This window comes from Chiroxiphia lanceolata, chromosome 3 (assembly GCF_009829145.1).
Source record: "Chiroxiphia lanceolata isolate bChiLan1 chromosome 3, bChiLan1.pri, whole genome shotgun sequence".
NCBI classification, from domain to species: domain Eukaryota; kingdom Metazoa; phylum Chordata; class Aves; order Passeriformes; family Pipridae; genus Chiroxiphia; species Chiroxiphia lanceolata.
This window is the reverse complement of record NC_045639.1, coordinates 56628101-56650742: the sequence shown is the minus strand read 5'-3', so window position 1 is coordinate 56650742 and position 22642 is coordinate 56628101.

The window sequence follows — 22642 nt, the reverse complement described above, 5'->3', positions numbered from 1 at the left end:
CAGCGAGGGAAAAAGGAATAAATTGGTGAATAAACTATTCACAGTGCAGGTGTTTCTCCAAAGCAGTTTCTCAGCAGAAACTGAGATAGGATTCAGGAGTAAACCATCGTTACTTACTCTATTCTTTCTTTCTTTCTTGTATTCACTTCCTGACATAAGAGAAAATATCTCCTTTCAAACTGCTATGGTTGTTTTATGAGTAGGGAAATCTTCTGTGAATCAAACGCCTTCAGATACTCAGTTTATAAGGAAAAACCTTTGCCTGTACATGGAAGTATATCAGCTTCATTATTCTAATTTCCAGAACTCAGCAAACTATGAAGCTGAATTCTGAAAGAGTTCTTGATTATAAAGTTAAACAAACAAACAAGCAAACAAATCCAGCAAAAGAACAATGGAGAAGGAAATACCTTAAAATCCAAACTTTTCGGGTGATGCTAGTTTTCCCTTTCCTTAGTATACTCTTTGTGGGACACTTTGTAGGATAATCAGAAGAGGCTTGAGGAAGACACATGATTTGATTGCCTAGTTAATTTCCAAAACACTGTGTTGAAACTCTTAGCTCATTGCCTTGTTGCCCTTTGTAAATGGATGGGATCTATTGATGGGAAGAGATGAATTCTCTCTACAACAGTGCAGACCTTTGTGAAAATGGATCCCCTTATAAATGGCCCAATCCTCTCCCTGAAAAACAGATGCCAGAAGCAGTTGTGGGACATTATGTTTCAGTTCTAGAGACTTCCACTTCTAAGAATAAAGTAAAGGAGTCATTATTTATCTAAACAAGGCCTTTATGCTATGGTTCAGTGGCTGCTGGACAGCCGTGTGATCTGTCTTGTGTAATGCCCTCACCCCCTCCTTTCCCCATTTGGAGAAGAGAAAAAAGGACTTGTACTAGCTCAGAACATACTTACACATCTCACTGTCTATTGTGCTCTGTTACTCTGTCTATTATGGTCCATTAGATAAACATGGTGTTGAGCAGCTCCTCAGCTGCTGATATGTACAGCAGTGCTGATAACATGCTCTATGTTTAGAAGGGAATCAGTGTGTCACAGACTATGTTGGGTATTTACATATATGTGTGTGCTTTCTCATCAACAACAGAGAGCTTCCATCACAAAGCCCCTCTCTCTGAGGAAACAGGCGGGTTTTGAAATGATAGTCTTTTATCTTTTGTGGTGGATTTTTCATGCCGCTTCTCAAAATATCGCCTTGTATTTCTGTTTCTGAGGGTAAATGAAGTGAGACACAGACTCTTGATCTTTCCCCTTTCATGTAGGAATTTGTATTTTAAATATAGAAGGATGGAGGCAGCTGGCTATACGGTACCTTCTGTGTGTTACTGAGTCCATCAAAGTTTCTGTGTGTGTGAGGTAGCTGACTTCTTTCAGGAACCAAGTGGTCAAACAAGTTACATTTACGAAAGCACCTGATCATATTTTTTCAAAAGTGACTTAGGCACTTCAGAGCCAAAATCTCTTTGTTTGATAATGGGGCTTGGGGCTTATCTATTCAGGGAGGCAACACAGCTTTGCTGTGTGGTGTTGACCTCCAGATATGTATACAGTTCAACACAAAAGTTCCTCTTGTACTTCTGAAAATGTCACCCAAAGCACACAGTGCTCTGAAAACTGTGTTCTGTGGAGGGCTGGTCAGTGAGCACAAACTTGCAAAGAGCAGATAGACTAGGGAGGTCTTGCCAGTGTGAGAGGGCAAATAATCAGGAGCTACTTCCTCCTTGATTATATAAAGTAACAAACTGAGCACTGAGCCTATGCTCAGTTAAATTTAAAGTATGAGAAGTTAGGTGTTATTCTCATTTTGCCCATGGGGATTTTTATCTGGGCCCAAGTTAATGGGCATTGCAACAAAGCAGAAGCTCAGCATCACTGTTTAGTGGCCAGACTTTTATTTAGCAGTTGTTACCATCAGACAGACCACTACTGAGGAATACGTGACCAACTTGAGGTGATCATGACATGTTTCTTGCTATGTGCTAGATAAGCTGGACATAGGATGCATGTTAAGAAGAATAAAAGTTCTGCTGACTTCTCTGAGGCTTCTTGAGCAATGACCAGGTTCTTTCCAAGACAGCTCCCTGTGTGGTAATGCCCCAATACAAGATAGTAAAATAACATGTCCATTAAAACATACCTTACATAGTATCCAAGGACTTGTTTTAAAACAGTCAAATTGCAGGCTTCTATTCTACACAGCAAAAAATAGTTATAATGCGAAGGTTCATTACAACAAAATGAGTCTAGTGAATTGTTCATTCTTAATAATTTTTTTTCCTCCATAATTGTGGTGTTATTAACAGAACAACAAAACAATTCAGCAAAACCTTTAAAAATTTCAAAATTGTTTCCATGGATAAGAACTCAAATTTTATTTCAAGATTTTCTTGGCAACGCGTGCTTATGATATTTTTAGTTAGCATTCTAAATGTAAGATATACTGCTTACAATATTTTTGTTTTCAAAGTAAACAAGACAACCCACATAATGATTTTAGTCTCTCCTTTATGATTAGAATAATTTATAATTTAAATAATGACAAGAATTATTGAAAAGGAAAAATATTGGTAATGCCAATATGAGTATTTCACCCTATATTTAGCATTAAAAAATGCATACTTTTAAATTTGATAATATTCAAAGTTTATAATGTTCTCAGTTTTGTGGATTAATGATTTTACTTCTCCTTTTCCCCTTTTGAATCCTTCTGAAACCTGGAAAGGTTTTAATGCTTATAAACAGATTCTACACTGCAGTTTTGTTTTCACAGCATTACTTCTTCCTGCAGAGTGCTGAAGTTAGCTTCTTTACTTGAATTGTCTTCTTGCAAAATTCCTTTTGTAATGTCATGAGGAATCATACTAATAGCAGGCCTTAATTTCCAGTAAAAACTTTGGTCACAATTGCAGACTTTGAAAATAGGTGCTTTAACTTGGCCTTATTCCTGATATTTATATTTTTTGTCTTCCTTTCATCTACTCTGCTTTCAGCATCAAAGTACGTAATATTTTTTCTGGTAAAGGGTTAATTCAAACTCAGTAAAAATAAGAAAATACAACATGAAACCATACACAGTGAAAGTCAGTCCATGCTCTGAATAGCATAGCATTTATACAGAAGCCCCGGAGAATGCAGTGTGTATATTTGGACATTTTTAGCTATCAGAAGAGTTCTGGTAGTTTCCATTACTGTATTTGATGTCTTTGGACAATTGTAGAAGTGAGCGAAGTTGAGCATGAAGGTGATATCTGCTATTTATTAAAAAAATGATCTATATCTGTATCTATACATATATACAATGTTTTCTTTTCATATTCATTTTACTACATATCCCCTACAGTGAATCTGGCTTATAATTTATTTTCTTATCAATATTTTGGGCTTTTTATGTACAATTATATTAATCACAGTGCAAGTGTGTGTGTTAGGTACCTCTCTGAGCAGGAAGCCTAATAAGAGAAATGAGAACCAGAAGTTTCTTGCAATTCATGGTGCTTATATCACCTTGTCTCAGGTAGTAGACATCAACCAGTGCAGTAGCACAGAGACCCTGCCAGCTCTGCTCTCTTCCCTTCTTGCAAAAGACATATGGGGGAACCTCTGTCTCCTGTGGCACATCCCGTGACAACAGGAAGGCACCATGGAGCCAATGGATCAGGAAGTAAGGGGTTAGGTGGGTTTTCAGATATGGGTGTGGGTAGGAGATACCCCCTTCAAGTGCCCTTGCTGTCTCATTGTGGAGGGCTGTAGGCTGGATGAGCCAGGGAGGTCACCAGCTCTGGGATGACTGGTCCCTGTGGGTGTTGTAAATTGTCCCGAGTTGCAGGTACAACTGGAATGCTCCTATTAAGCTATAGAGAGTTTAAAGACAGAGCTGTAGAAAGGAGAAAAGAATGAGGAAGGGACAGAAAATGTGAGAAAAGAGGGTATCCTAACCTAAGACCTAAAATCTCACTTGGCCCTGCATTTAGCAATTTAGTCCATGTAGAACTTACATTCATTCTGGCCAATTCAGGCGCACTGTTCAAGCTAGAAGGACCTGCTTCCAGGTTCCATCAAGTCATCAAAATATCTCCAGCTAGGCACTTCTTTTGCTCTTATTCTCTGATTTGCATCCAATCAGATGTTTCTGATGGTGTCTTTTAACGCAGAAGGGTTTTTTGTGTGGAACACTTCTCAAGTGCAATTAGCATCAGTAGCTCTCTTCTAAGAAAACTCTGGCTTCTTCAGCTGACCTCCTGCAATGGTTATAAAGATCAAACAGGGGAAAAAGGCACATGAGAAATAACTCAAGTGTAATCCCCAGTGAATGTCAAGTTGCATAGGGTGCCTATTCTCCTTGTAAGCCTCTCTGACAACAGTATATCACTGTGTAGTAATAGCATACGGTACAGCTAATACAAGTCATTCATGCACAGGAGAATGCAGTCCTGAGAGAAGCTAGTGAAGTGCTAGTGTACATATACAACCAAATAGTATTTATCTTGTTTCTCTGCAGTAATTTGAGTGAAGAAGAGTTCAACTCAATATGCAAATACATTCAGAGTATATGATTCTGTTTAGCTACAGGTAAGTCAGTAAAACATTATATTATTTCTGGTTTAGACATCAATGCAAGATTTCTTCTGATCATTAGCAGTGACAGGTATTGAAATAATTCCTAGTTAGATTTTATTTTCACATAATAATGCTTCCTGCTTCCACAGAACACATTTTCTTTAGAGTTGCCCAAAATTAATGCTGTTCATTAAAATGAAATGAGGATAGAGTGGGTAGTAGAGTGATGGGGTGGTGCAGTGGCAAAATACAAGGCAAAATAAATAATAAAATATCTTATACTCTACAAGTTTATGGAATGTTATATTGACATCCCATCCAGTTCCTACCTTGTGTTGGTTTAAAAGTAAACTGGTGGGAAAAATGCACCCAACTCAAGACAGATTATAAATCAGAGTTACAGTTTACTACAAAGATTATAATAAATACAATGATACAGAAAAAAACTGGTTTTAACCCCCAAAGACAGATGTATAACCCAGCACCCTGGGACAAGAACAGAATGGGGTTTGTCAACCTCTATGCTGAGCACCACATGGTCCCCCTGGGGGCAAAGTAAAAGGAAAGGAAACCTGTTGGTCCAGATGATGGTCACAGTCCTGTTAAAGTAATGATCACAGTCTTGTCGAGAGTGGCAGTTGCAGTCCTTTTGAACTTCTGATCCTCCTCTGGATCTGACGAGTGGTACCCAAAGTCCCCAAACACACAGTTTATAGATACTCATGTTCAGGTGGGAATGCCCAGTACCTCCCCCATGGTGGGGAGTTTCACAATGGGTAATTTAACTCTGTGAGTCATGGGATATTTTTGGAATCTTTGATGGTCTAAGTGTTGCAGCTGCCTATTACATCAGTCCAAGGTGGCCCTTTAGCAGACATGACCCCTCAGGCTGCGTGTGAAGGTGCAATTCCTCCCCAGAGGGGAGTTATCACAGCTGACTCATTGGTGTGAGGATAAAGAAACACTCCTCTGCCTCGCAGGGTTTCTTTAACACCCAGCTTGTAGCCTGAGGTGTCAGGTGTGCCCTGGGCACCTGCTGCAAACAATCCATTTATTAACAGTCCATCAAAAATGACATAGGGGGTGTAGAATACACAATTTTGGTTATACCCACATAGCGATAGACTGATTCCAGCCCCCATAACTAGAGCACACCATCCTGCACTCATGTGGGCACACATGGTCTTCATACTCTTTTCCTTAACCATGTCAAATGAAGGTCAGCAACAGGAAGCAAATTTCTCTTCAATGCTGCAAGATCTACATGACCACCATGGAAATCTGACTAGAATTAGCATGGGATAGTCTGGAAAGGTCAGTAGTAATGCCAGGAACATGAAAAGACTGGTCTATTTCAGTGATATGTCTTGTTAAATGCATATATAAGATGATAAATTGTTTTGATGACAGCTATAGCTACACCTGTTATAGTTCTGGATGACTCTGATGATCTCCTGAGTCCTTTTCCTGGTATAAACTTCTCCTGTGTGCCAGTAAAGTCTATAGGTTTAAGATCAAATGTTTGATGATGGAGACTCCTCTCAAGATTGTTACTTTCATGCAGTTTAATAGCTATGTTTTGAACAAACATCTGCAGATAGGGAGAATGTTGGAGATATTTGTGAGAATAAAAGTTGTTTATTTATAATGGCCATTGAAATGCATTCTTCAGATCAAAAAATCAGAATCTCAAGAGCATAGATTCATCTCCTATGCATTTCCTACTAGGCAAATAGCACCATCTTGACTGCAGTGAACAGCTGTGCACTCAGGTGTGGAGCAAACCCTTGTTCAAACTAAAAATTTCAGGATTTGGCCCCAGGGGAGTTTTCCTTGACTGAGGACTTTGAAATCTAACAAAACCCAACCATTAGTCAATAAATAATGTGTTTGACAAATCAGTTATTCTGGTATTTGATCAACTTTTTTAGGCTGTTCATAAAATGTGATACTTGACATAGAAAACATTTGTCGAACAAACATCATTGATAAATTTCTGCAACATTCACTCATGTCTGGCTCGCAGGTTTGCCTTACAAAGCCCCCTCCATTCCTTACAGTCCTGTCTTCTTCCTATATGCTCCCCACCCTGCCCTGATGCAGTAAGAAGAATAAATATTTTTCTTGTCATCACTTCAGTGTTCACAAAGTTTTGGAAGAAGAAGAAATAAGCAGCAAGGGCAAAGATCAGAACTTTTTATCTTTCATTGTAACACTTCCTTATAAAAACACCACAGTTTTAAGGAGAAGTTTATTTATGACTTCAAGAACCATTGGAGATGCTGGTGGAAATGGAGAATCAATTTAACTCCATTATAAATTTGTAGTAACATATATGTCACAGGATTGTGATTGGATCACGTTTGAGATAGTTTACTACAAGCAAGAAATGCAGGGAAATAAACACATCTGATTTGCCTGTGAGGATGGAGCAGGCAAAGTATGGGTTGGATGACATTAGCTGTTGGATGACATTAGTTGGATGGCATATTCAAAGGAAGTGTGACAGAGTCTAAGGACAGCAGTTCAGTCTTACAAAATAAAATTCTGTTTTCTGAGGGCTGATTTTGCTGGAGAGCTCTGAAATGTCCCCTGTAACTTTGGAAGGTTGAATTATGAGGGAAGGTGTTCTCTGTGTGTGTCGTGTGTATGCAGATGGTGAGGGAGGGGTGGTGAAAGTCTTTCCAGTGGTGTTTTGTGTGTTCATTATTCCTACAGGCTGTGCAAAAAACCCAGAAGTCCCTCCTTCTTAGAATTTTCCATCACAGAATTGACATATTTGTCATCACTGTCTAGTTTTGTCTTATGGACCACAGGAAAAAGAGACCTTGGCTTGTTCATTAAGAACCCTAATTTTAGTGAGAGTAGAAACTGCCAGTGGTACTTTATCCAAAGTCTTTGTGTATGGGGTCACAGCTGACTCCTCAGACAGGCTTTCTGACACTAGCCATTTCTGTGGGAATCTGAGGTAAGCAGAAATTAGTATATAACCAAACGAAAAAAGACGCAGGGCTACTTGCTATGCAGTGTGGATGCAGTCAAACCAAGCCACTCAGACTCAGTGAGTGGTCCTGTTTCATTTGGCAGTATAGGTGTACACTCATTTTAACTTCTGAAGACTGCCTTTAAAATGTAATAAAGAAACCTGCTTTCTTCAAGTGCCTGCGCCCTTAGAAAAGGATCATCATTAGAAAGAAAAACATGATCTTGTACAGGCTTACATATTTAGCATAGCTTTCTGACGAAATTAGCTTATCAAATCATGTTGTCTGCTCTGTCTGTCACTTTCCCTTCAGCTTCCTCCCAACAGCCCACACCTTTCATGCCCAGTAGGTGTGAAACCCATTCATCAGGTTAGGAAGTGTTGGTAGCAGAAGGACAAAAAAATTCAGCCTGGATATATGGCATGAAAGGGCTAGGTAGAAACCATTATGAATGTTCTGGAGAGAAACCCTGCTAAAATTCAGTCCATTATCCATTTTGAGAGGGGGCATCTAAGTGTCCAGTCAATGTATGTGTACTGAGTATCTGATCAGTGCATCACAGCTCTGAGCCAGACAAGCTCCATCATACATTGTGTGTGGCAGGAGAAATGAGAAGAGCAGTATGTGAATGATGATGTTTTGGGGAAATCGAAGGGACTGGAATTATAAAGGGGAAAATTAGGGACACACAGACTTCAAGTTTCATTATGAAAAGAACAACATGTTTTTAAAGAAACAAACAATTGTGTACTGTGCATCGTCCTGTTCATTGTTGGTGTTGCTGCATTCAGTCTTCTCACAGGACTGGCTACTTGCAAGATATATTCAGATTCCATTACACCCTTCTACTGTACAGGTCAAAACTGTGCTGCTTGTTTCCATTTTCAGTGGAAATGTTAAATATTTTGTATGTGAATGCATAAATTCTTTATTTTTAACTAAGGGTATAAACAGTAATATCTCTTCCCAAGATTTCTTTCTTTGTCCATGTAAAACTAATCGCCCTCTAAATTCAGTGTTACAAGAACTGACTATTTTTCATGGGATCAAAGTTATACAGCCTTGCATAATGGTGTGTCTATATTAACTCCAACTTTGACTTCAGATGCCTCCCACCATTAAGCATCTAACATGGTTTACAAATTCTTCTTGTCTAATTGGGTCCTCAGATGGAGAAACTTGTAAGGGTCCACAGAGGTTGTCTGGTAATTAGCTTTGCTCAACAGGGTGTTGGGACAAACCTCATTGCAGATTTTGACCATCAGGCAATATCAGATTTACTGTGGTAATGAATCTACCTTCATAAACTGCTCAGAAAGTGAGTTGCCCATGGTAATATTCTCCTAAAACCAGCTTCCAAAACCCTGGGGAGTATGTCTGTAGTTGACTAACATTTTCTCATAGTCTTTTAGAGGGGTGCTGAAGATAAAATTCCTGTGACTACTGCTTTACGTGTTAAGTGGACTATACTGGAAGTGGTTGGAACAACTACTGGCTAATCTGAGGATCTCAGATTGTCAGGAGAGAACTGGCAGAACACAGTGCCTCTGAGCAGGAAGGTGTCTGAAGAGTGGTTCACATCCAAAGCCTCATTTCAAACATGTAAGCATTAGAAATCCTTGTCTAACCATGTGTGTAGGACACTGACAACCTAAACTGTACAGAAGATGTCAAATAGCATGATCTGGTCTGATGACTGCTGCAGAACAAATAACATGCATGTAACTGGTGTGGTTAAGACTGCTGCATGCAGTGATTGGCTTCTTGAGGTACATGCAGCTTCTTGTCCACACCGCATATTGGCAATGAAGATGTGGGATGGTTCTTCAGGCTGCCGTTGATCTCTTGCAGTTTGAAGATTTTGCTAGTTAGATGAGAGACCTCTTCCTGATAAGTCCCTTGGGGAATTTCTGAGCTCTGAGTCATAATTATTGCTGGTAAAGGCACTGTAGTTAGGGATGAGGGCAAATCTATTGTGCAGCAGTCACTCTCAGTGGCCTTGGACAGTCTTGAGGAGGGGACAAAGTGGTTAAGGACCAATAGAAACCAACCATGGGCCCTGAGTTGAATTTTTTCAAAGGCATCTCATGTATAGCAGCTCCACTGTGAAAACGGCTGGAATTCCTAGGCTAGTCACATATACCAACACCTGCATCCAGAGCATCACTTGGATCAGCAGAATGTCAACTATCCAATTGTAAGGCAGGTACTGGTGAAAAAGGGCTGGCGCTCCATTAGCACTGAGTTGTACCAGGAGAGACATGGTGGCTTTTTTTCTTGCCTGGATTTGCTAGTTCTCTCTGCTTTCACAGTCTTGTTTAGAGGCTTTAATACACCCCGAACCTGTGCAATAAGTGGTATTAATTTTGTTTTGACTGAAGCCCTCTAAAACCTAGGCATGTAGTCCGATATCCTGCAGTCAATGGAGAAATATCTAATATCATGTCCAGCATCTAACTCACCTGGTGTGTCCTAGGCACCTATCCTAGCAGGGTTACCTGTGTGCTACTGTTACCTCTACTATGCCAAATCCATCTGAAATTAGAAAATAGTATCAATCCAGCTGAAACTAATGAGTGTAAAATAACTGAAAATGTTGGTGATGCTCTCTGCCATGGCTTGTGCTAGTGTCTTTAAAATGGCTGTGATGAGACATGCTGATGAAACTTCTTTTCTTCGTGGTTGATGGAAGTCTAGCCAAATACAGAATGATACTGCTATCATGCGTGGTGACTGAGGCGAATGCTGAAATCATGGTCAGGAAAAGCATCCCACACAGGATCAAGGAAGAGACTTTATATATTGAGGACCATCTGGTGGATGCTGTATCAGTGTTTTGAACTACAGTTCAGTCTTATACCACATTTCTGAGATGTAACATATGATTAGTAATTATTCAGGAGGGGAAATGTGAATACAGGCTGGCCTTACTTCACCAAATGCTTTCCTGACTGTAATGAACTGTCACTGAGATTTTTGTACATGTGTAGATGTCCTCAGAGATTTCTAAATAGACTCTGTCTTTTGGTTACAGCCTAATCAAATGTGGAGACTGTGTGTGGAATGAGTATGACTCCAGTTAGGGTGGCTCCCAGACCCAAAGTGTAGGATGCTTTTGTTGAAAACCCTTGGTGTGAGGTAGGCTTAGACAAATAGAATGGAACTGATGCAGGTGGGTGACTATCAGCATGGAATTATTAGCTTTTTGGCCAAGCATCCAAGGTTTAACTGCATCTCCATAAAATGACATTAAGCCTTCCTCTCCAAACAGCTGGAAAAAAAGGCTACATTGTCTAGTCTGTGACAAGCTGATCAATTGTTTGTTTCTGGTTAATGGGTAATGGCAAAGTTCCACTCTCTGAATAGCTCTGTCATGATTTTTTTGGGATATCTCTCTTCCTTGTGTGAAATGAATTAGGATTAAAAGGCATCCTCAGGCACTCTGGAGTGCTTCCTACTAAAGAATAGTAGTAGGAAACAATCTTGAAGCACAAGATTGTCTATTCTTTGGCTTTGTTTGTAGTCTCTTACGGAACCCAATCTTGGCCTGTCTTGTTCCAGATTGCTTTGGAGTCTACACTGAAGCATCTGTGCAGAAGAGAATGGCAGACAATTTCCTAATGTGTACTGCCAGAGTTCTGGTAGGGCCAACAGCTCTTGTTTGGATACCAAAAGACAAGACTTCAGGAAAAGCAAAGCCACCAAACACACAAAAGCAAAGCAATGAAATGGACAAACTCAGACACTGTTTATACCCGCTGCTGAGTGCCAAAGGTCTAACTACTTAAAGCTGGCACAGAAGTACCTGATCAGAAAAGATTCAACCACAATGAGAAACAAAAATGGAAATACAGCCAAAATGGAAGCTCTCAGATCATGTTTAGAGAAGGCTGGTGATATCTACAGTACTCTGAAGATACAGAGCAGGAACGGCAGGACTAGACCAAATGGAAAAGTCTAGAGAAATTCTTGCATGGACCAGATGTTCATGAACCAACACACCTCTACGGAAGGAGGCTGTCAGAAAAAAAAGGGTAAATTTTTTTCAAGATTATGAGTTTCAGCCAGAGCTGGACTATGCATCATATTGCTACACTATTAAGTTGCAGAACTCAAGAGAGCTTTATGGCGCCGTCAAACCAGAGCCTTAGTTTCACTAACTGTCTTTTTAATGGTACTTAAGGGCTTTAATGCATTTGGGCATTTTTACTGTGTTTAGACATGGTTTTAACAACTGAGTGAGCTTTCATTAGACTGCCAATTGCTGTCAATGTGGAGAAATAGAAGTCTTTTTTCAGCACCATAACACAGTAGACAGGTTTATATTTTTGTCTTTCAGAATTTAAGAATTACTAGAGACCATTATGTTGAACACAGCTTCTCCCTGTATTGGCTGACATCCAGTTCATATGGTGTCAACTAACCTAATTTGTTAAGAATTTTACTTTAACAAGCTAAAAAATTTCTAAAGGAGCAAACCTTTAGAGGTTTGTTCCAGCTTTGAATGACTCTCATGGAGATTGTGAGATGGGAGAGGACACAGAGAAAAAAAGAAAATGCAGGCAGATCCAATCTGAAGGTAAAACTGTTGCTTCATGCTGAGAAAAAATGACCAACTGTTCTAACCTTTGTTTTAAAATAGTTGAACTTGTTTGAAAAGTAATAATGTGGCTTACTTCACTTTTGAAGAACAAGATCATTTCAATTTTAAAGGACAAAAAAAATCTAAAATTTATGTAAGGGAGTGAGAAAACCTAGCTGCTCTTTCACAGCTTCTATGTTCACACAGAAGTGATATATCCTGCAGGAGGCTGACTCAACCTTTTTATGACCCATCAATGATTTATTAGAAATGTTGAGGTTGTTTCCCAAGCAACAAACATATTTCATTAGGTGGCACGAGATGACATAATGGAATATCTGTTGTGTTATTCTCCCTCTTTTCACATTCTCTCTTCCCAAAATACAGTCATTATGATGCAGCACTGGGTAGGGCAGTGAGTTCTTGAAGCCAAGAAGTCCAAGGGATATTATTTGCATGATAGCACAAATTAGGCCTTGCTAAAATCAGATGAGAAGCAGCATACCTTACCTACTTTAAATAGGGCAGAAATATCCTAAATTTATCCTAAAAAAGAATAGGTTACTATTTATTATTAGTCACAGCTGATTATTTCAGAGATAGATTTGGCTTTACTCAGTGGTAAATCTGCTGTCACCAGCTATGCACTGTGGCCACTTTCTGTGCCAGTAGTCAGCTTTGGGCAGTGGATCAACTGAATACCTTAAATTATCTGTTGAACCTTGGCATTATTATGGAAGAAATCTGCAGCCAACTCATGGGTCCCTGGTATAGCTCCAGCAACTTAACAGATGGATCACTAGCAAGCCTCTTCTCAATTTCTCTGTTAAATATTCATGGAGTCAGCATGTGCAGAGGCCCAAGTGTGCCCCTGGAGGTGCTGGCAAGGGTCTCTGATCTGGGGAAGATGTCAAATTGGCTAGTGGAAGTCTGAGGGCAGAAATGTTTTCCACAAGGATCCATCCTTCAGTGTAGAACATGGAGTGACAGCCATATGTGCAACTGTGCTTGTGAATATGTCTGCAGTGCATGCTTATACAAGCTATTAATAGGCTGGTGGCATACCGATTGTTAATGTGGGGAAACACAGAGTGAAAGACAATGGAGAAATGCCTTGGACTAAGTTGAAGCACCAACCAAAGGAAAGTCTTTCTGTTAACTTGCTGTGAAGGTCAAGAAAAAAAAAATTAAGCTGCATTCCCCACTCCCCTTTAGAATTTGCCATTCTTATATTCCAAATGTGCTACTGAAAAAATTGCTAAATGCAAGTTCATAGAGCCCTAAAGATTGCTTCACGCATTTAGATCCCAGTCAGGGCTAGAATAATGTTTTATTTGCTATTATTTAACACCATCAATTATTATCTAATACCAGCCAAATACACTTCTGGAGTATGAGAGTCCATATATGACTTGGACTATGGTTTTGAGCAGTACTGTATACCAACATCTAAAATTATTTTTATTTTTTTTAAACTCTGAAATGTCTATAAAGCCTTAGGAGTGCTCTTTTAAGTCTGCCTGTGGTAGAAAGGAGGTTAGAGTTTTCTTACTTTGATAAATTTCTGTTTCCACTGCTTTACCAGACAGAGCGTTCATCATTATGTCTCATTAAAAGTGTTGCAGAGAAGTAATTTGTGGTTGTTCCAATGGAGAACAACAAAAAACCAAACCAAACCAAACCAAACCAAATCAACAAAAAAAATATCCTGGGAAGGAACATACTTATTCCCTCTTGAAAGATTTGTGCCCAGTCCTTTGAAATTACACAATGCTGTCAAGCTACTATATAACCAGTATTCCTAATATAGTAACTTGAATAAAATTGAAATATTTCAAGTGAACTCAATGCAAGTCTATTTGTAACACAATATTACCGAAGATATGTAATATGCATATGTTCTAATGATGAAACAAACATTTCTGTGTTTGCCAGTGCTAGTCAAAAGTAAAATGAGCATTAAAATTAAGATAGTATACTTAGAAAAGGCTGTTTTGCATCCTTCTCTTTCCTTTTTCTGAACGGTGTAAGACTTTTAATGCTTCTTAACTTAGGCTAGAAGACTTTCCTTCTCAGCTAGGAGTTCAGATAGCTGCCTAAGTTTTTTGCCCCCAGACGGGTTCAAAGCATGATTTCATACAGTTGCGGTATTAGCTACATTAACAGAAGAAAACCGATGTTACAGTACTGTCTAGTATTTCCCAAATGATGCAACAGATTATGTGTTTACAGAAGGCACATGCTGAACAAAAACGATGAGATATTTTAACTGTTACTGAGATGTACTTAAGATACATGTCACAACCCGAATTGCATAGCATGATGCTTCTGTAAGGGGATGTAGTAAACTATGTAGAGCAGCTATAATACTATTAAATGTTGTGTCCTACATAGTCTGGTGGTCCCTGTAGCCCAGGAATATCTTCTCTCTGTGATAGAGGTACTTCTGAAAAGATACTATATAATTTGCAGCAAGAAGTAGTCTTTCAGTCAGCTTGAGACTGACACAAACTAAGTATTTTATAAAGCAGGAGTAAAGTATGATGACTAAATTTCACCTAGAAAAGGGATAATAGAGAGTGTAACCCAAAAGTGTCTGTATAATCTCAGGACATGAAATTGGACTTTTGTAAATGAACATGCTTGACAAAGTAAATGCTTATTTACTTTAAAACCAAGACTATTTCTGCTGTGTTTACAATCAGCTGGATGGGGGAAGGGATATAGGAAAGTACCCCAAAAGGAAAATTTTGTTCTTTTTCCTTCAATAAAATTTTGTTCTCTGCACTTAATTGTTCATACTTCCATGAAATTCCTTGGTAGAGAGAAACAGTGAACAAAAATTGATTTCAAGTATAACCAGACTGCTGGCATTTACGTTTAACCTAAATGGGATATATGGTTTCAAAGTTTCTGAGCAGTTATGAGGGATTTCCCTTGCTGGAGTGTATAACTATTTGGTATATCTGACCCACTGTGTTCGAGACGAACTGCTTTTATTGCTGATCCTATGATCATGATCACTTCACTTAATTATTTATATTTCACCATGTCTGTTAGAAAAAATTAGTAATAGTTCTTGCCTGCATGTTGATTCATTCAAGTATTGAATCATAAAAGCACAGATTACTGACTAATTACTGATTAACTTCAGTCGGAATCTCCCCTCTAAGAGTACAAAGAACATATTAATCAAGAACATAGTATCATATGCTTTTGGGGAGTAATTTAGAAATTATTCTGTTCCTTATATATTAGCAATTGAAAACCTGTTTTTCAGAAATGTTGGGCACCTAATTTTAAACTTTTTAGAGTGTAATTTTGTTTAGCTCTGAATTTATCACGTCTCATTTATCACAAAAATGGAGTGAATAGGACAGATCACTTCATTGTGAAAATTAATCCAGTAAATGAAAATTTCTTTTTCTTTGGGACTATATCGTTGCTTGATGGGCCTTTAATAATCTATTTATTTTTCTTAAGAAAGGTACCTTTAGCAGTGGTTATCAACAGCTTTCTACCAGTGTTCAAAAACTTCAGTTAAAACTAAGAAGGAAACAATTGCCATGTTCAACTAAAACATTAAGAAAACCTGAAACATGTAATTTACCTAATCCTGAAGTGTTTAATTTTTGGTCACTGTTAAAAGAAAAATCAAACATTCTGAAGTAAAAATAGATTGTAACTGAAGAGTTGTTTTCTTTTGGTAGATATTAAAAAAAAAATGTTGAGATCTTCAGAAAAATGTCAACATTTTTTCCATGTAAAAATGGTATAAAACCTGATTTGTTTCTAGAAACAACTTTGGCTTTTGGTAATCTGTTTTCAATAGGAAGCAAGTTAGGAAAAATCTCTCAATTTTTAGTTTCAGTAGTATTTTATTACTATTTATTTCACAGTTGTTTTGTTTGTTATAAAAGTGAGAAGTGAATTTCACAAACAGGTGACTATTAATTATAGTAAGTTAAGATAATCAACTGAAAGTTCTCATTTCCACTTTGACACCAAAATAGCCTATCTTACGCTATTTTGACACATCTCTTTAAAACTCTCTGCTAAATCAGGATAGTAAGAAATAAATATGTGAAAACAAAGAAGAAAAATAATATTTTTGAATATCTGAGAAGGTTTAAATGACTTTATTATTATCTCAATGGTTATGGTTAGTTCTTCAGTAGAGTGAAATTGGTTCAGTCACATTATGTCATATTCCCTGATTAGTGTCTTGTTGCTACCGTAGTACGTTTTGGTCTATCGGCAGACGATCATACAACACATGCACACACAGAGTCATGCAAGACAGAAAGGACAGGGGGAAAAAATGTAAGAAACCAATGTGCTTACACATTGCATCAAAATAGGTTGTTATCATCTGTTCTTCCTGATGGAAGTCACGCAAATATATTACAGAGAACCTTAGGGATGGGGGGGAATTGTGTGGTAAGCGTGTGCTGCAGTGTGTCCTCTTGGGTCCTGTTCCTCTCATCATCCAGGTGTGTGGCCAGGACCATACCATGTTACGCTCTTAAGGCCACCAAACTCAGGTTTCATTCTCAAAGGAAACAGTGATACAGTGGGGAAGCAGAATACAGCATAATTAGGTCTCGTTCCAGCAGGGATCTTGGCTGGAGAACTTACTCAGGCTTGTGCATCCGTGAAGCATTCCCAGGTCCCTGACCTTTAGATGACAATGTTCATAAAAGAGCCATCTAGATCCTTAATGAAACTCCTAAATTACTTTTAAGGGAACCACTTAAAATTTGAGTCAAGAAGCAACACATATGTCCAAGCACAAAAGGAGTGCTAAAGGATTTCTTTTCTGCATTCATTTATGCCTTGTGAAATTGTTTTCTGTATTGCCATGATATAGTTCCTTCCACTATTCTCTCAAAGGAATTATAGTCTCATATTTTTTCCCCTTTGGTGTGTTTGGCTTCCTGCTTTAATCTAATTCTCACAGCTCAGGGGAATCATCGGACCTGGCTGAGATTTGTATCTTTTTGGAGAGCTCATCAATAGTTTACATAATGCTGTAGCAGGGCCAGGGTTCACACAGCTGGAGAGGTACTCGGCAAGAGTCCTGAGTTAAGAAAAAGCCTTATTGAAAATCTCAACTTTGTTTAAAGAGGTTTTTTCCTCTGAAGAAGCCAAAACAACACAAAAGCAGTGTGTGCAGGTTTGCTGGCAGCTGGTGTGCTGTGACTGATGATGCTTGTGTTAATTATGCTCTCACTATTACCATGTGATCCACCCATCTGCTTTTTGAAGCCAGCTGTTTTCCTTTATCTTCCTGTTGAACTACCAGTTATTCAGGGCAGTGACCATCTTTATATGGTGACGAAGGAGAGAAGCAAATGAAGTGAAACTCTGATGTGGGGGTAGCACTGTCATGACTCAAATAATCAAAGTAAAAGGCTAGTAAAACACAGGTTTAGCCACATTTTCTTTTCCAGCTTTTATGTCTTTAAATATTAATTAGGATTGGACCAAGAATTATTGAGAAGATTAAATTGTTAAGTTCTGCCCTTGCTGGAATTCAGAAAATGTCCTTAGCTATTGTCAGATGTCTAATAATGCAAGTTTCAATAAAAAATGTTTTCCATGCAGTTAATACAAATGGGGTTTAACCAATTAACTTACCTCTCTCTCATTTGCGATTGATTTCTTAAGTTGTGCAATATTCTTGTTGCCCTTTATTGGATAAGCCCCACCATTTGGCCTCTTTGTTCCTATGAAAACACTGGCATTCATGTGGAGAGCAGCCATTCTCCAGAAGCCATGCACATGCCTAAATAAATAAATAAATAATGTTCCTGTAAAATAATGGAAAAGGCACAGGCACACAGTTAAAACGAACAACTGTTCAGAACTAAAAAGAAAGTTTCTGAATTGTTGCTTTGCAGTGTTTGTCCAGTTCTCAACAACCCTATATATATATATATAAATACCTGAAACACAACAGCATAAACAAAGCTGTCAGTATGATTCCAGAATTTGTGTTGTGGCTTTTAGCAAATATGATCTTGTTCTCTTCCTGAGAAGAACATCTTCCCCTTCCACCCTGCCATTAAAATTTCCATGTATTATCTTCTTGATCTCATAAAATATTTTTCTCTAACAAGCAAAAAATCCCAACCACCACCACCAAAAATAATAATAATAATAATAAAAAATCAGCCAACAACGTTTTTCAAAGATCTCACCCATGCATAAGGAAAAGACTATACAGTATTTAGAATTATCTTAATGTCACCTGTGGAAATTTTAGCAATATTGTTATTGTTCAGATTATTTTTAGGTTTCCTCATTTCACTGATCTCTGTGAACTACACTGCAGAGCTAACTTTTCCCTTGAACATCCTTTGATTGAATGCATTAAAACATAATATTTGAAGAGGAATAAGGTTGCATATTGGACACTGGGAGTTTCTACAAGATAGACTTGTTCACATTGCACAAACATTTAGGCCTTTCCTTTTATTATATGTGCAAAAAACTAAATAAAACTAGTCTGAGCATATAAGATGTGTTGATACAAAGGCATGTCAGAAACAGAAATTTACAGTTACCAAGACTTCTTGTAATTGAGAAGTATCAGAGAAACTTGAGGTTTTCCATGCTTTTCTTGAAATTTCATGGCAATAATCACAAATCTGACTCACATGCTGTAATTCTTAGTTGAGTCAGTGCTTTCCAGCTTCTGCAATGTAGTCTTGGCTAGTAAAGTAGCTTTTGTAATTGGAAAGATCTTAAGTGCACACTTCAAATATGAATTTTGGAAATACAAAAATTTAAAATAGAAGAAAATATAAACAATACCGTGTAAACTTTCAGAATTTTTGTAATTGCATGGAAAATATCTGTCAGTCTGATAATGATATAATCTGCCTAAGCTACAATTTATTTTCCAGCATAAGGAAAATCCTGTATCACTGACATACTACAGTCTAGATTTAAAACTAAGAAGGAAAAAGCATGAATGAAATCATTCTCAAGGGAAAACTGGAGTCCCTTATTTGAAGATTTGGCTCCTATTGCTCTAACTTACTGTATTTGAGTGGGTATTGGGGGATTTATGAGGAATGAATGACTTCCCCTTTTAACTTCAAAAAGGCAGCTGAGATAAAGGCAAAGATTATTCCTGTCATCCTAGTCCTAATGCATCTAGCAGGAGTTCTGTCACTTCCTTGTAGCCCAGATTTTGATCTTAAACTTTATTCTCAGTTTTTCCAGATCTTGATTTTTCCTAATCTGAACAAGTGCAATAGAGCTTTCTCTTGTGGTTTTATTGCTCATGTGTTTTCTTTGACCTCTTGTTTGTGACAAAAGTCACTGATATGTGAATTATTCTTGAATAAATAAACCAGTTCTTAGAAGAGATCCCATTAGCTACTGCTTGTCTTCAATTTTTCAGTCTCATATAAACATTATTCCATGTTAGTTCTTCCTGGATGCAAACATTACTTTGAAAAGACTGGTGAGAGGATTGCTCTGTGTGCATCACAACATCTTAAGAAAAATGGACCCTTTATAGGTATATCAAAGCAATTAACCTTCTTATCATGTGCTTGGGAGCATACAAGATGAAGCAGCACTTTGGTGACATCATTGTCAGGTCACCCTACAAGAATAATGAAATCATATAGAGAGGTGTGCCCTGAGGCATACTCTGTTGCCATAATTAGGTTGAAGGCTCCCTTGGAAATGATGTCTTGTTGGAAGAGCATTTGCAGGAACTAACTGTGGTATGTTTTTGCATCAGTATTGGCGTATTGCATCATTTATGATCTGAAAATAGCTGTAATTGTGTGTATGATTGAGTCATTTCCTGAATTTAGTATTCTAAGCAGAGTACATATTAAATGACTAACACACTCTTGACTTTGTCATCTTTTTTATCTCTGGTTGGATTCTTAAAAAGATCTCTTTGTGCTTTTGCATTTTTAAACCAAATTAGGTTTGGTGTATTTTAGTGCTGCTGAGACTGATGGGTGAGCAATAATCATTGTTCCCAGACAGAGCGTGCACAGGTGCTGCAAGTTCTACCTACCATCTTGCAACTCTGCCAGTGTATTTCTGATCAGCACCACCTCTGCTGTGTCAAGGATGACAGGTTTATTTTGAACAGTAGGTGCAGTGAATTTTTGAAACGGAGAAATGGTCAGGAGGGGACAAGGCTGAGGTCATCACTCCTGTTTCATTTGCAGCTCAAGCTGGAAACAAATGTACTCTCCTCAGGTACTTGCACTCTTGCTATAGCAGCCTTCATCTCAGGAGGTCCTGTTTCTTCTGAATTTTTGCCTGTGGTCTCCTACTTGTAGGACCACTCTCTTTTTGTTGTGAGGCTACACTCTTGTCTTTTTAACTGGTAGATCGTCCAGAGAGGATGAAATGACAGTTGTCTGCAGTCTTGTGAAAGCAAAATAAACAACTGGCACTGGTTTTTAAAATAGTGCTAAAGATCTAAAATCCTGCTGTCACTCAGAGGGTGCAGCATATTAATTATGAATTGTCAATATTTTTAGTGCCATCATTATCACACACACACACAAAAGCAAGCTACAGTACTTGCATTCATATCAAACATTTTATTCAATTTATTTGGACTGCTTTTCTATCCTGTACCAGTTAATCGCCAGCCCTATTTCAACTCAGAATCTGAATGTTATTTACCATCTGTCTCCAAGGGATGCACTTGCCAAGTCCCTTAATTTGCTATAATTGGCAGGTTTTCAGTGTACATAATTTATATTGAAAAAAAATCTGCAATCCTGAAAAAAAAGAAGATTAATTAAACCATTTCTTCTGGGCCCCTAGAAGTGTTCCAAAAGGATGGCTTCAAGGCCGAAAGGTCTATTCTGTGTATGTGCTGTCACAGCTGATCACATTAAAAATGTATGTTGGGTTGGTCCCTTGTGCCTCTGTGCTGGTCAGAAGGATGTCACTGGCACCTGGGTAACATCACACATAAACAGTGAATTAAACATTTGCATTTGCATTTGTGCCTTTTGTTCACACACTAGAAACTCCTAGGCTGCAATATAATTTATGGATACCTCCATGTAGGCAATTCTGTAGCTGATATGATAGGAAATGCTATGGGAAAAAAAAAATCAACCCCCCAAGCAGATGTACAGAATACTAAACAGAGCTGCTGAAAGACCATAAATGGACTGAAAGACATCACACATGTGGTTTGTAAACATGATTTATACCTTACTTTCTCCTAGCTTCTTGCTTCTGGAAGCACCTGGTTATTGAGTGCACAATGCAGTGATGCAATGCCTTGTGTAGGCAGCTGTCAATCTGGGGGATGTCAGCAGTTCTCCTGAGTTACCTGCTTGAGGATGCAGCTGACTACAATCTCTCTTCTGCTGCAGTTCTCCCACTGTCCTTTCAAGACAGTGACAGAGGAAAGGTTGCTGGAGAAAGGGATGGGGATGACTTATTCTGTTTGCCTTGGAAAAAGGAAGGAACAGATTAATATGTATATTTCCTTGCTGCCTTTGCCAGATGTATGATGATGTCCAAGAGATAAGTGAGACCTTCACCAGCCTTGAAAGTTTGTGACAGTCTTTTGTGACAGTCACTGTGTATTTATTTATATAAGCCATTCAAGAAAAGCATGAATTAACTAAACTCTCTGAAAACAAGGCTGGATACGTCTATTCCTTTCCCTCTTCCATTACAATTTGGCATGTACCATTACAAAGTCAAATAAGATATTTTTTCCTTGAGTTGCTCATTTTCCAGTGGTTCAAACTGCCCCTTTTTCAAACTCAGGTGCCCACGTTTGCTAAAACTAACTCTTCTAGGGTAGAATGAAAATGTAAGTGATGTTGAGAGGAACTTTTAGTTCTCTATTGACTGTGAAATTTCAATCTTCCTTTCTTCAGAGAAAACATATTTTCCAATGTCATGAGATGATTATTCCTTACAGTATTTCAAATGGAAATACTTAGGCTCTGTAATTGGACATAACATGTGTTGATAATGATGTTTTAGGAAGTCATTCTGGAGGAAGGAGTGATGAATTCAATGATTGTAGTGTACACTAGATCAGCTAGTGTCAGTTCTTTGAAAGCCACTTTTTAGATTACAGAAAAACACATTCTAGGTTTCCTTCCCCAGTAAAATTCTGGAAAATTCCCTTCCAGAGCAGAACTAGTTTCTGTGGAAATGAATCCTTTTCCAGTACAACAGAAAAGTACTCAGATGAATACAGCAGCAGATATGATATATATTCTTAAGTGCATTCGATCAGAGAGACACAGCAATACAGTAAAATGCAGAAAACCTGAACAAATATGCAACCTGAACTGCTTCATTCAGAATGGGAAGAAGGAAGCCTGCTGAGACTGGCAAAAAAACTGAGACAGGTATCACACTGTGGGACATCAGAGATCTTGGGAAAGTATTACGAACAGACAGATCATCAGTTCTCCAAACCTATGTTGAGGTCCGCTGTGAGACTCAACCTTGTAAGACTTCTGTAATGT